Source organism: Podarcis muralis, chromosome 13 (genome assembly GCF_964188315.1).
Source record: "Podarcis muralis chromosome 13, rPodMur119.hap1.1, whole genome shotgun sequence".
In the NCBI taxonomy this organism is placed as follows: Eukaryota; Metazoa; Chordata; class Lepidosauria; order Squamata; family Lacertidae; genus Podarcis; species Podarcis muralis.
Window position 1 is genome coordinate 14,010,391 of NC_135667.1, and position 15,600 is coordinate 14,025,990.

Below are 15,600 nucleotides of genomic sequence, written 5' to 3' on the forward strand. Positions count from 1 at the left end.
GTTGAGTGACAAAGTGTAATTTTGAATAGCCATGTTCAAATATATAAAAGGATGTCACATAGAGGAGGGAGAAAGGTTGTTTTCTGCTGCTCCAGAGAAGCGGACACGGAGCAATGGATCCAAACTACAAGAAAGAAGATTCCACCTAAACATTAGGAAGAACTTCCTGACAGTAAGAGCTGTTTGACAGTGGAATTTGCTGCCAAGGAGTGTGGTGGAGTCTCCTTCTTTGGAGGTCTTTAAGCAGAGGCTTGACAACCATATGTCAGGAGTGCTCTGATGGTGTTTCCTGCTTGGCAGGGGGTTGGACTCGATGGCCCTTGTGGTCTCTTCCAACTCTATGATTCTATGATTCTATGAATCTCGAAATGAAATAAAATATTCAGAATAAAAAAGTAAAAGCCCATTCAGTCCAGCATCCTGTTTCTCAAAGTGGCCAAACCTGAAAGCAAGACCTGAGAGCAACAGCACACTCCCCAGTTGCAATTCCCAGCAGCTAGATTTCCAGGGCATTCAGTCTCTGATCCTGGTGCAAATCCTGTCGCTGCACCAGCATACTAGGAGGGAAACACCACCGGTTGGATTTCAGCCTGTTTGCTGCACACATCTCTTCAAGGAGACCTTTCACAAGCAAAGGGTAGCTTCTCTTATTTGAAAAGGCTCATTGGGACGGTAAGAATCACAAAGTGAGGTTGGTGGAGGCTTTGGCCAAGTGTAGCTATATACAGGTGTCTTCCTAGATTAAGAAAATAAGATAAAATAAGCATTACAGGATCTTAAGTGCAGGATCAATATGTATGGGAAAGATGCGGGCTTGAGGCGAAAAAGTTTTGAACTATATAGTCTGCACTTTTAATACAGTACAACGTATTTAAAAACAATTCAACAATTATTCCGAATATAGAAAGTAACAGTCCTCTACCGCTAGATGGCGCTGATCAGTAATAGAAGCCAACGAGATGCTCAATGTCCTACAATTCCACGTGGCACATAGTGACAGAGATTGCTAGATAAACTTTTTACGAACCCAATGATCACAGCTGGCTCGTTGGTCTAGGGGTATGATTCTCGCTTAGGGTGCGAGAGGTCCCGGGTTCAAATCCCGGACGAGCCCTATATTTATTGCAATACTAAATGATGAGTGAACGTTCCTATAGTATCGGATTTTATCTCTTTTCTCCTAACAAGAAAGTTGCATACTATAAAAAATTCCTTAAAAATCAAAGATTGATCCTGGGCAAAAAAATTCTGTGGTCTGTATTCTAAATTTCTCTAATTCTGTAACATTTTCCTGGTGGCAAGTCCCATTGAACATTTAAATAGATATGTCTAGGATTGCACTTGAATGCTCTTTTCAGAATATCCTGGGTGGAACAAATGAATGCCTATTAATAGCATTAATAAAAATAAAAATGTTCCTGACTTCAACTGTTATTAAAAATCCCCACCTGAATTCTGACTGTCCACTAACTTGCTTTTCAGTTCTTAGACACAGCACCAAAGTGTGTGAAAAATAATAAAAGAACACTGCAGAGCATGTGCAGAGTGTTTTCCTACCCAACCATGTGAAACACATCAAGGATGAAAAGATAGGGTTTGCAGATCGAAAGTTATGGCCTCTTTTTAAAAATAAATAAATAAACACACAGAGAATTATGCACATATTGCAACTCAACCAATCCTCTATTTCTTAAAAGTGTTATCAACATCGGCATCCATACATTATGGCATTAATTTAGAACCATATATCTTCTAAACACACACACACACACACACACACAATTTCAACACACTGGGCATTTATTTTATTTCCTTAAAAACATTGTTTTCAGACAGTCCAAATTTCTCAGGCTTTTTTTTTTTAAAGCAATAACAAACACATAATGAATCTTCTTCAAGCCTCTCCCTTCCTCCACATCAGTTATGGGGGGGGGGGGAGAACACCCTTTTCTAAAGCATTTTTAAAAATGAGCTTTCTGTGAGCTATTCATACACTGATTATTGCTATTATTATTATTAGCCTACTCCAGACATGCTTTTGTGGTGGAAGTGGAGAAGGTTGATCCTCTTGGAGGTGCGCTACTGTGAGAGTGAGGGTTTAACTCGGGGCTCAGTAGTGTTTGGCCCCCCCAGATAGAATCATGGAGTTGTAGAGTTGGAAGGGACCCCGAGGGTCACTTGGCCCAACCCCCTGCCATGCAGGAATCTCAGCTAAAGCATTATCACCCTCTGGAGAAATCCCAGTGTGATCATCCCCCCTTCAGTTTGTTAAACGCCACACCCAATGACCCAATACTTGGGGCAGGGATGGCATTACCCCCTGCCCAATGTCCTGGGAAAACCAGGACATACTGTTTTTTCACGCGAGAGCACAGCGACCATTGGAGGCACTGTGATTTCACATGATTTTTGTGCCGAGATCTTGTCCCGAAAAGAAACTTTTTGGGGTGCCGCGATCTTGCACGGTGCCCCAAAACAAGCATGTTCAGATGCCGTGCTCATGTGTGAGAGCGTGCCCCCCAAGTGCGTCTTTTGGGCTCTGTGATCTCACCTGGGTCAAGTGACTTGTGCAGGAGCACAGCTGGGAAATCATGCGTCCTGGTGTTATAAGAAAAAACTGCTCCTTTATTCCTTATGGATATCATAGAGCCCATATAGAGTCCTTATGGAGGTAGGAGAAAATAACAGAGGCCAACTAGACGCAGTGTTTCCCAACCTTGGGCCTCCAGCTGTTTTTGGACTACAATTCCCATCATCCCTAGCTAGCAAGACCAGTGGTCAGGGATGATGGGAATTGTAGTTCAAAAACAGCTGGAGGCCTAAGGTTGGGAAACACTGAACTAGAGGATACTAAGAAGCAAAGCAGCTAGTAAGCATGATCTTTATTAAACTGTTGCAACAGGGTCCCCACTCACCACACACAGGAGGGAGGAGAGGGACCCAGAACAGTGGTGCGCAAGCCCTTATATTCATAGCTGTCAACTTACAGATTTGAAAATAAGGGACCAGCAGCCTCGAAAATAAGCGATCAGCAGCCAAAATAAGGGATTTTAGTCAACCAGCAGCCAAACGAAGCCTCAAGAAGTGGTGGTTCCCATAGCGCAGCAACCCAGCAAAGGGGATGCAGCAAGGGAAACCACCGTCACCTCTCTGCTGGGAAGCGCTGAGCAAAGGCGAGTCCCCAGGCAATGCGGCTGATTTGATCGGCACAAGGCATGCAAGCTCCACCCCCCAGTCATTCTTAGACTCCTTATTGGGTGAGCAACACAGCCAAGCAACATAGTTGGAGCCTCCCTCCTCCCTGGCTGGCAGGGAGGGAGAGAGAGGAGCTGCTTCCTTTGAAACCTGGGAAATTTAAGAGACATCCTCAATAAGGGACAGCAGCGGGACACGGCGCTGGGATAAGGGACTGTCCCGCCAAATAAGGGACGCTTGACAGCTATGCTTATATTGTATAGACTAAGGGTTGGCAAGGGCCGGTTCACTCCAGCAGAGTGGGCTGGATTGTGTGCACATGAGCGTGCGCACCTGCAATTTTTGGCATCTGCACATGTGCAGACGCGATTTCCGGCACTGCAGAAGCGAATCTCTTTGCCGCGCTGCGCCACTTTAGCGCAGCATGCGGGGGCTCACCGAGTAGGCGGCTAAGTTCGGGGGCGGCTTGTGGGCCAGTTAAATGACCCCCGTGGGCCGCTTGTGGCCCATGGGCCTTAGGTTGCTGACCCCTGGTATAGACTTTTGAAGTTGCTCACCCTGTAGCCAGTGACCACCCCCCAAAACGTCATACATACATCACAGAAGGAGGTGGTCCCCAGCAAAAAATTGAGCGTGTTGCTTCTCTCCTGTCTTCCAGGATACCTGATAATGCCTTACCTGGCTGCCTTTTCTGGGTAGCCTGGCCATTCCTTTGAGATGGTAAATATAATTCCTGAATCTCTTACACATATTGATAGTGTGCTCCACTTACAGTAGTGTCCAAACTTTTTTCAAAAGAGGGCCAGATTTTATGAAGTGAAAGGTCAACCAAAGTTGTTTAACTTTTTAAAGGATTTTACCCAAGGGGCCAGATTAAACCGACTGGTGGACCAGATTAGGCCCCCAAAACGGACTTTGGGCATGCCTGACTTAACAGATACTTGCCAGACTGTATTTACCCAGTGTAAGCCACTACAGTCCAAAGACAATTGGAAAGCTTTTCCAATTTCCTTCCTCCTTGCAGAGAAATATTTGAGTCAAAATCACTTCAGGATTGTTCTCCTGTATTATTTCAGGCACGTGGTTTATATACTTATGTATGTGTTTGCCTTGTACATTTATGAACATTTATTTTTTACATATAAGACCTTAGAATTCCTAAAACACTGTTTTTTGGACTCAACATGTTGGAGGGTGTGGGATGGGGAGCCTGTGGTCCTCCCGCTGTTGTTGAACTTTCAGCTTCCAACCAGTGTGGGCTGATGGCCAGGAATGATGGGTGTTGTAGTCTAGCGACATCCAATTTCCATTGGCTCTGTTCCTGCTCCTTGACCAACAGCCTGAAATTAGCCAGGTGATGTTTTAACAATAACTTTATTTCAGGGCAAGGAAAGCTTCATAGGTTACATTTCCAGGCTGCAAGGCCTAGGATGATGATTCTTATTTTTAATGCCAGCTATCCTGTTTGAAAGACAATCAACTAGAAATTGTTGCAAGGATGTCTTCCTGCAGCTCAAGGGATTTGCACACTAATCTCGTAAACACGAGGCCATGTGTTCAAACCCCACTGGGGGCTGCTGTGGTGTTGTCATTGTTGCGCTGCGATTGGCTTTTGCTGTGGGAGACTTCCATGGTTTCCTGGGGAGACTTTCTCCCGCCCCTTCTCTGTCCACCAGCTGAACAATTCAATTGTTCCTCAGCCCTGCCATTAGCCCAATTACAGATCCTGAGGGACAGAGAGGCGAGAGAGGGCAGAACCGCAGTGGCAGAGCCATCTGCGTGCGCCACAGTCTCTGCCGCTAAGCAACTGGCCTGCAGTTGTGGGAAATGAGCGTTTTCAGCTTGCTTGCCCAGGCCTGCCCATTCAATTACCGGCCCCTGGGCTTTATTTAGCTCCTTTGCCACAGGTGGAAGGAGGAATGTCGCTGTTTTCGTCTTGCCAGCCAGGCTAGACAAACTGTCAGTTCAGTGAACTCATTAACCCCAACTTTGTGTTAATGAGAAAGGAATTTGAGCAAAACTTCCTTGGTTCTGTCTGTGGCTCAAGCCGAGCGAAAGGGCATCATCTATGCCAGGCATAGGCAACCTTCGGCCCTCCAGATGTTTGGGACTACAGTTCCCATCATCCCTGACCACTGGTCCTGTTAGCTAGGGATCATGGGAGTTGTAGGTCAAAACATCTGGAGGGCTGAAGGTTGCCTCTGCCTGATCAATGCTGACACACATGGCTCTGATCACAATTACTCAGTCATGGGCGTTGAACATGTCCCTCACAAATAAAAACAATAAAAGTGTTTTAAAATGTGTGCTCGTGGCTTGCATTTGGGCTTGCAGTGCATTCCTGCAAATATAAATAAAAACTAAAATGAAATGTTTGCAGCCGACAGAAGGTCTGCACCATACATTTAAAGCACGTGACTACCCCTAAAGAACCATGGGAACTGTGGTTTCCCCCTCACAAGTTTCAATTCCCAGCATCCTTAACAAACTACAGTTCCCAGGATTATTTGGGTGAAAATGATGTGCTTTAAGTGTATTGCATTGATCTGCCCTGAGCCACAAACATGAGGGATTATCTAATATTAGACACATTGAAATAAATGGACAAAAAAGTCCATTATTTCCAATGGGTCTACTGTGGATGCGGCTAACATTGGACATCAGCTTTTGAAATTCACATTTCAGTTCCGTGATTGAATCAGGCTGAAAGTTAGCTGTGTAGCCCAAGCAGAACATTAAGGCTGAACAAGCGTCTGAACCAGGGACAGGCAGGGGGGAGGAAGGGAGGTTTTTACAGGCAATTTAAAACAAAATAAAAAACAGCTTTTCCCTTTTGTTTTTGTGCCGTTGTCATGCTAGCATCATCCAGCCCCAGGTGCACTCCAGCTCATATCCAGGTAACAGACAGCAGCAGGAGCAGCGACAATTGCAGCACACCGTCTCAATTGTCTGTAATGATATCCATTTCCTCTCCCCAGAGAGTCGTGGGAACTGGAGCTCAGTGAGAAATTTGAGGCTCTCTAACAGAGAAATTCTCACCACCTTTGCCAGGCTATGAAGATTCCCAGGATTCCTTGGGAGTGGGGAGGCCAGATACTTAAACTGCTATAATACAAATGAAATTAAATGAAACAAAATACAATCCTGCAATAAAGCTGACCAAACTTTATAGCAGGCATAGGCAAACTCCGGCCCTCCAGATATTTGGGACTGCAATTCCCATCATCCCTAGCTAACAGGACCAGTGGTCAGGGATGTTGGGAATTGTAGTCCCAAACATCTGGAGGGCCGGAGTTTGCCTGTGCCTGCTCTATAGTGTAGAGTGGGTTGCAGGGAACCTCTAGCCCTCCAGATGTTCCTGAACTACAGCTCCCATCAACCCCAGCAAACATACCCAATAGCCAAGGATGATGGGAGTCGTAGTACAGCAACATTTGGAAGGCCAAAAGTTCTTCACACTGGCAGCTCACTGAGTAACCTTGCGCTAACCACAACCTCTCAGTCTAACCCACCTCTTAGGGTTGCTGTGAGGATAAAACTGGGAGGGACAGAAGCGTGTACCTTGAATTCCCTGCTGGTGTGATATAAACGGAGCAAAGAAATGATTTTTTACAAATGTGCCGTAACTGGCTGAACCAACTGTAAAAAAAGTACTGAAAAACCAAGACTGGGTGGGTGAGATGGGAGCACTGCGTTTTAACCAGCTAGAAATATTTTTTGCCAAACAAGGGCAAAGTTGCCTTCATTATATATTTTTAGGCACCAGGTGAAAACATTCCTCTTCAACCGGGTTAATACTCCACAGTCTTTTAAATGTGTCTGTGGGAAGCGGGGGGGGGGGGGGGGGCAATTATTGTTCTGGTTTTTTGTTTTAATTATTTATTTGTTTTTATCCTGTATTTTATTCTGTGAACCGCCCTGAGATCTTATGATGAAGGATTGTATATTATTATTATTATTATTATTATTATTATTATTATTATTATTACTACTACTACTATCAGAACAAATCAGCCTGGCCTGTTCTTGTGCTTTTAACTGCAGCTTAGAAATCAGCAGCACCTGAGGGCATGTTGACAAAATATTCCCACTAGTTATTGCTGGCACATATCAAGCCTTTAAACCAGAAGGGGGGGACTTTAGCAGTCCAGATGTTCTGGTACTACTAGCCTTATCATCCTTGACCCTATTGACCAGTCTCTCTCTCTCTCTCTCTCTCTCTCTCTCTCTCTCTCTCTCTCTCTCTCTCTCTCTCTATCATCTATCTATCTATCTATCTATCTATCTATCTATCTATCATCTATCTAGATACACTGTCTGCCAATTAGTTTATGGGCCCAATTCAAAATGCTGGTTTTCACCTATAAAGCCTATAAACTGCTCAGGACTGCAATACCTCAGGGAGCGCCTCTCCCCATATGAACTGATCTTGATCCTGTGATCATCCTCTGAGACCCTTATTTGTGTTCCCACTCCATGAGAGGTCCGGAGGGTGGCAACAAGAGAACGGGGCCTTTTCTGTGGTGGCTCCCCATTTGTGGAATGCTCTCCCTGGGGAGGCTCACCTGGCGCCACCATTATACATATCTTTAGGTGCCAGGCAAAAACTTTCCTTTACAACCAAGCCTTTGGCCTTTAACTATCTGTGGCCTTTTAGAAGTGTGTGAGATGTTTTTAAATGTATTTTCTCTTGGTTTTAATGTACCTATGTGGGGTTTATTGTCTGCCTGTCTGTTTGTAAGTCATTTCGGGTTGCCTTAGGATAATCTTTCCTGACCAGTAGTGGAAACACCAACACTTTAGAAGACAGATGAACTGCACCAAGAATTTGTTTTCTTTTTTAAAGGCTTTTATAGCATCCACCATTGCTGCGAATCCCCCTCTCCCCAATTAAAAATGGATTTTATCTGAGGCTGACTGATAGCCTCGTCCAATGCAGCAGGTTTAAAAGCCACATTTGTTGCTGTTTGTTTATTGTTAATGGAAAAGTGGCCTATAGATATTCTAGATATAGTCAAAGGGCAGAGAGGGTTGCCAAGTTTTGAACAATGCCCTGAACAATGTATTGAACAAAGGTTTGAACAATGTTATGCGGCTAAAAGCGATTTGATGCACTGCCCATTTGCGGGTAGTAACATCTCTTCTCACTCTGGCTTCATGTCCCTCATTGGCTGGGAAGTTGGGGTTGGGATTGATGACCTTTGAGTACCCTTCCAACTCTGTAATCCTGGCACTGCTAATCTCTTATAAAGAGAAGGCTGAAGCTGGCGCCTGCCCCCTTTTTTTCATGCCAGGTTAATACTGAAATGGCTTTACTGGAACAGAAACAAGAACATTAACTAATTCAATAAATAATAATTTATTTTTGCTGAATCGAAATCTATATTAAGTTAGGACAATGGCTCATGAGGCCAAAATGTCACAAAACAGTGTGCAAGCTTTTGAGTTTTCCAGAATTCTTCATCAGCATAGATGGCAAAAAAGTAGAAGTCGGAGGGAGGGGGAAGGGGAAGGGGGTGTGAAGCATCAGAGTCTGTCATCTATCCTGCTGAAGGGTTATGGGGAAGACAAAAGCGTGAACACTAGTATTTTATGATGTTTTTGTTAGCTTAACAAAGATATTGTCCTAATATGGACTTTGCATTCCTGCCCCCGCTTGGGCTAACATGACAACTTTTTGCTGGGAATGTAACACTGCACAAAGTTTATGCAGGACACCCTCAGCTGAAATTAAGAACATCCTGGAGAACAGAAGAACACGATTAGGGGCTTTTAAAAATTCACACTCTCTCTTAGTTTGGGTAAGCCATAAACAAGATTGCCAGCTAGCTCCAAAATAAAAAGCTGAGCTGGCTCTTGTGCCTTTAACCACAGCTTCCTATGAGGCTCTTCTGAGTAGGGAGATGACCACATGTTTATGACCGTAGACCAAGTTGTTGTCGAAGGCATAGGCACTGCAAGCGTTCAGAAAAGTTGGCAACCCTGCCCAGAAATCAGTTGACCGAAGGAATTCCTTCTCCTCTGCAGTACTAGAGATTCTTATTTCCCCATCTCACTCATGTCATTAAAGCTTGGCTCATCGCCAGCATTTCTTGAGAGCCCAGAGCATGTGATCAGAGCTCAGTGAGAAAGAGCAAAAGTCACCCCCCCTCCTCCTCAGAATATCCCCAGTTGCGACAAAGTTTCCTGACAAACTTTTGCAAGATTTAATGAGGTCTCTGGGCTGGCATGAAAGCACCTGTTTGGAAGAGGGAACAATGATTGAGGGCCTGGTATCCCTGGGGGGACGCGATTCGCGAGAGTACCAATTATCTCTCCTTGGTGCACTCCGGGGTGTGATTAGAGCCGTGCGGCCTGATCCTTTCCGTGGGGGATTAGGGGAATTGAGGAGGATACTGGCTAGATTGTTAGCTACATAATTGTGCCTCGCTTGGGGTGTGTGAACCTGACTGCTGAGGTTAAAACAAACACACATACACAACTCTAGTACATGCAAGAATTGAACATTCATTATAGGATCATAGAAAGGTGGCTTTAACAGAATTGGCCTGTCTAGACCAATGCTTTGACCACTCCAATGGGCAGTGGTTCTCAAGGACATACGGTCCATCTACATTTGTACTGCCTGCACGGACTGGCAGAAACTCTTCAGGGCTCCAGGCACTACCTGCCAGGGGTTGAACCTGACACCCTTCTGGCATGCAAAGCAAGATGCTCTATCGCTGTAGCCCAGCGACCATGGGCAATTCTTGGGGGGAAAGTGGCTGGGCTTGGGAGCTGCCATTTAAATTGCCCACAATGCCCCAGTGTGATGCTACACTGGGAGGAATTGTGGGAAATGCAAATGGTAGCCTCTGGACCCTGCGGCATTCTGCCTCCAAGGAAGGCAGACGATGGAGCGAGGCCACTTTGCCAAAGGCCCCCCTCAAACCTGCGCCACATTCACCCCAAACATTTCCCCCAAAGAATCCTGAGAACTGTAGTTCAGTAAAAGTGTTGGGAACTGTAGCACTGTCAACTACAATTCTCAATATTGGGGGGGGGGGCAGCAGCAGCAGCGTGTTTTAAATGTGTGTCAAATGTAAATGTGACCCTGGGTCCATCTCTTCCAGGAGATATCATTCCCAGATTTGGTTATTTAGAGTATTTCACTGCAGATTGAACCAAGTGAGTTTTCTATATGTGCATCATTGCCCTGCTATGGACCACAGATTAGCAGATTTCCCTAACCCTTTACAGCCTGAGGGCCACAGTAGATGAACAAGTGCGATGATAGAGTGGTCACCCCACAGTCATGTCCACGTGTACCAAAAGGCACTCAGTGCTGAGAATATGTGAGATTTGCGTCCATTGTTCCAGAGTGACCATTTCAGGACAATTTTCCAAGATGGAAAATGATTCCCCCTCACATCCTCTCCCCCCCCCCCCACTATTTTAGTTAATGAAGCCACAAGCCTAATCACTTGGTCCTGGCCCAGATATAAATAAGCCTTTCCCCCAACTAATGAAATCTTGCTCCCTGAAATATACTCGGAGATGAGTGTTGATTTCATGTTCTTTATTTCAGCTCATGGTAAACAGTGAGTGAGTGAGTCCTTTCCCCCAAAACCTCTGGCTATATATACATTATTTACACAGTGGGTCCCATGTGATTGGCTGATTCAACTCCCCTCCTGGAGCCTGATTGGACTGTTCCTGGAGGCCAATCAGGTTGCTGATTCACTTCCTCCTGGAGCCTGATTGGGCAGTTCCTGCAGACCAATCAAGTTGCTGCCTTCTGGGATCCCACTTGTCTATTGTTCTAGGATCCAAGCTCAGTACATAACACTCCCACACCATATATGTAAGCATAAAACACAGGGCTTCCACCAATGAATCCTGTGAACTATATTTATTCCTCCCATCCACCCCCAGAAGTACAATTCCCAGCACCCTTAGCAAATAGCTTCCAGGATTATTTTTGTGTGTGTGTTTCTGTGCTTTAAATTACAACGATCCATAGAAAATCATTTGGGGGTGGGTCCCTGGGCAACCCCTGATTTAATGTGTCCGTCCAAACTGTATAATAGCCCATATATAACCAACTCTCCCTATTTATCAGGGATAATCCACACGAGAGCTCATGCCAAGAACTAACTTAGTTGGTCTTTAAGGTGCTACTGGAAGGAATTTTTTTTGTTTTGCCTAATTCTTTGATCACTGTGTACATCATTATTCCCTCGCTTGCCCCTTTATGGAGGCCTCATTGAAATGTTGCTAGTGTGAACTGATAGAGCTTTCATTCTTTGAGTTTCGTCCCCCTTCCCAGGTCCCCTAGAACCACAAGTTGGGGGAACAGACACATCATTTCTACCATCAGCATATGCACACCCCAAGGTTGCAGGTTCGATCCCCATAAGGGACAGCTGCATATTCCTGATCCTCAGGGTCCCTTCCAATTCTACAATTCTCCCTCCTCCTGCCCCCGTAAATACGGCACCTAGGCTTTTATTATATAGCTAAGACAGATAACATGTAAACACATCCATAAGCATACAAAGGATAAATGTTTATTTCCCAAAGTATTTTGAACTGAAAGAGTATCAGACTATAATATTCAGAGCTGGGAACAAACAAAATTTGAGAAACAGAGTATAATATGCTTGCTAAAACAATTCTAAGGCACCACTCAGCACATAGTATGTCATCAGCACTGGTTTATTCACGTGCTAATTCTGTGGTAAGCTGTGGTTGATAAATGCCTCAACATCAGAGGAAGTTTACATAACAAAAGCCAGCGTCTTTTCAAGGTGATTCACTAGCAATTACAAGGAAAACCTAAATGTTGCTCAGGAGTGGGAAGACCTGTGGCTACTCCTGACTCAGCAGCACACAGTGTAGCGTTTCATCATCATCAACATCATCACTATTCCAGAGTAAGCTTTGCGCAAAAGTAGCTCAACACCAAAAAAAAGTTTACATGACAAAAAACAGCACCAATTCAAAATGATTCACTAACATAACAACTACAGGGAATAATATATTGTAAATCGCAAGCAGAGGAGCCTCTGGGCATCTTATACTACAGCTCCCATCAAAAATGGACCATGTTGGATGATGGGAGTTGGAGTCAGCCCCCACTAAAGCTGATGGGTATCGCCATTCAAACAGTGAGCATGCGCCACATGTCATGTGATCAGTTATGTGGGAGGGGCTTACCTGGGCCCCCAAAATATTTCATTCAAGTTGGCACCCTTGATGCTGGTGATTCACACATGGGTGAGGGAGTTGCGCTCTGGACATCCCCAGAGACACAATTCTTAATTACCGTTTTACAGGCCCTGAGTTGGGGGAGACGAAGTAGATTGGGATCTTTTAGTGATTTGCAGTAAAGACAACAGGGTTCTGACTCCCAGTTTGCTTAACAACAGCAACGGCCACAACAGGCGGACTTTCTCCACCTAAATTAGGCTGCTGTAATATAGCTCAGTTGCTGGAAAGAGTGTCTGCTTGTGGACTTCTCTGGTTGGCCACTGAAACAAGATGCTGTACCAGATGGGCTACTGACCTGGTAACACAGTGCTCTCCCGATGTCCTGATGTCAATTGTCTCAGTGAGTTGCTGTGAGCCGCTACTATTTGTGTGGCTACGTAGGATATTGAGCAGGGGTCAGCAACCTTTTTCAGCCGTGGGCTAGTTCACCGTCCCTCAGACCATGTGGTGGGCAGGACTATATATATATATATATATATATATTGGGGGGGAAATGAATGAATTCCTATGCCCCACAAATAACCCAGAGATGCATTTTAAATAAAAGGACACATTCTACTCATGTAAAAACACACTGATTCCCAGACTGCCCGTGGGCCGGATTTAGAAGGTGATTGGGCCGGATCCGGCCCCTGGGCCTTAGTTTGTCTACCCCTGATATTGTGGAAGACCCACCAGGAATTTGTAGACAGGGTGATATCTGGCTGAGGGCACCAGAAGCCAGTTGGGTCATTCATTGATATGGGGAGCAGACAGATAATTGCAGGTACCATTTAGTATCTCTAGGAAATTCAATTCAAACTATCCCATGTCCAATGGGAAGATTGGTTTCCATGCACCCCAATTTCTACAATTTTTTTTGCTCCATTTGTGCAGGGCTGAATGATGTGTGCGTGTATATATAGTGGTACCTCTGGTTGCGAACGGGATCTGTTCCGGAGGTCCGTTCGCAACATGAAAAGAGCGCAACCCGCAGCGGTGCATTTGTGCACGTGTGGGTTGCGATTCGCTGCTTCTGCGCATGCAGGTGACGTCATTCTGCTCTTCTGCGCATGCGTGAACGGCGAAACCTGGAAGTAACCCTTTCCGGTTCTTCCGGGTTGGCATGGGACGTAACCTGAAAGAACGTAAGATGAAGCAGACGTAACATGAGGTATGACTGTGTGTGTGTATCTATACAGTGGTACCTCGGGTTAAGTACTTAATTCGTTCTGGAGGTCCGTACTTAACCTGAAACTGTTCTTAACCTGAAGCACCACTTTAGCTAATGGGGCTTCCTGCTGCCACCGCGCCGCCAGAGCACAATTTCTGTTCTCATCCTAAAGCAAAGTTCTTAACCTGAAGCACTATTTCTGGCTTAGTGGAGTGTGTAACCTGAAGCGTATGTAACCCAAGGTACCACTGTATATACTGTAAAAGCAAGACCCCTCTTTCTCAATTAGCCATATCCAATACTAATCCTACTGAAAGCAGACCCACTGAAGTTAATGGGCATGGCAAACGTTGACTCAGAGTAGAATGGGTCTACTCTGAGAAGGACGAGTGTTGGCTACAACCCCACTGCCTCTTTATCTTACAGATTTATCCAAGGACGGTCTTGATTTTGCAAGACATCCTCAAGAGTTTGATTGCTGCTGGACAATCTTTACATGCCAGGCCGATTTACAGAGGTAGAGCTAATCGAGTTCTTCAAACGCAGCGTTTATCTCTGCCCGCTCTTCTAGATTGAGCTCCAAATTCCCACCAGTAGGCGGCGTTGAAGTTCAGTTCTCATAAGAACAGCAGCGTACACGTGGAACGCAACCAATTTTCCAACTTTAAATAAAGGGTGCGGAACTTACTCGTCAGCTGGCTCGTTGGTCTAGGGGTATGATTCTCGCTTTGGGTGCGAGAGGTCCCGGGTTCAAATCCCGGACGAGCCCAACTTTTTCTTACTTTTAACAAATCACTTTGACATGCTGGCTGGGGGAAATAGCATAAAATCACCGGTTATGGATGGTGAACAGAATGGGTGTTTTCTCCCTGTTCTCTACAGAGGTGGGTATGGAGTTGAAAGAGAGTTTAAAGAAAAATAAAATAATTGCAATTTTAAACTCACGTACGAGGGAGCAAACTCTTGAACGAAGTGGCGCTTACTTCCGAGTAAGCCTACATAGGATTGCGCTGAAAGCAATGCTAGCCCACAGATCTGAGTATTTTTACACGTTTTAAAGGCAAGTTTTATAAATCTGTACTAAGCAATACTTATATACATGACTGAGTATATTATAATTTGCGTGTGTGATACTGTAGAAGATAGGGTCTCGGCTCTGGTGTGTTTTTGCTTTTACCAATTAGTTTTCATTAGCTTTCCCTTCCCGATTCAATCCCCCTCCTCTCTGCGCTGCTGTTTATCTAGTAAGAAGTTTTAATTAAGTTATTTTTGTATTGTGGTTTTAAAAGTTGTATTGCTAGCCTCCCTGGGGAGCAGGTGTGTGTCGCGGGATACATTAGCCGAGTAATAAAAAAAAGTGCCAGAAAAATATTTGGAAGACTTCTTTCTGTCCAGCAAAACCCGGAAGCCTCTAGACTCCAACCTTTCTAGAGCATTGGACTAAACAGCCTTTGTGTACAAGGCTCCATAGCTCAGGGGTTAGAGCACTGGTCTTGTAAACCAGGGGTCGCGAGTTCAAATCTCGCTGGGGCCTTTGTTATGCTTGCACCAGCAATAAACTTCCTAAAGTCTCCAGCTATATCTATATAATCCAAGTTGTGCTGCTGCTATAGTCGTCGTCGCTACCAGTCTTTTGAATCTGGTTAAATGGGCTCTAATCTGACGGTCTTTTAAAAGGGCAGTATAGTAACTTCCTTTCCCACAGTCCTCTGACAAGGCAGCTGGATGGTAAGACTGGGTTTTTGTTTTTTCACGATTTAGATTGCAATCCTCCTACATCTTCTTTATTTTGGGGTTGTGTGTGTGGAAGGGAAATTAGATCCCGAGAACTAAAAGAGAAGAGAAGAGAAGTTGATCATTCTGTGTGCTCTGCAAAGGAACTGGAGGACGATTTACAGTGGGGTGCATGTTTACTCACAAGTAAGGAGGATCGCTGAGTTCAAGAGCCAGCCCTGTTGACCCGGTGCAACGCCTATGCATGGTTTTACTCGGAAGTAAGG

General features: G+C 44.9%; 3 non-coding genes across 3 annotated transcripts; all 3 read left to right on the forward strand.

Moving 5' to 3' along the window:
* The first annotated feature begins 1,042 nt into the window (after positions 1-1,042).
* On the forward strand, positions 1,043-1,114 carry TRNAP-AGG (transfer RNA proline (anticodon AGG)). The gene has a single exon. It is a non-coding gene; the product is annotated as a tRNA-Pro (tRNA).
* Positions 1,115-14,297: 13,183 nt separating this feature from the next.
* Positions 14,298-14,369, forward strand: TRNAP-UGG (transfer RNA proline (anticodon UGG)). Its single transcript has one exon. It is a non-coding gene; the product is annotated as a tRNA-Pro (tRNA).
* A 692-nt stretch (positions 14,370-15,061) lies between these two features.
* Positions 15,062-15,134, forward strand: TRNAT-UGU (transfer RNA threonine (anticodon UGU)). Its single transcript has one exon. It is a non-coding gene; the product is annotated as a tRNA-Thr (tRNA).
* The last annotated feature ends 466 nt before the right edge of the window (positions 15,135-15,600 follow it).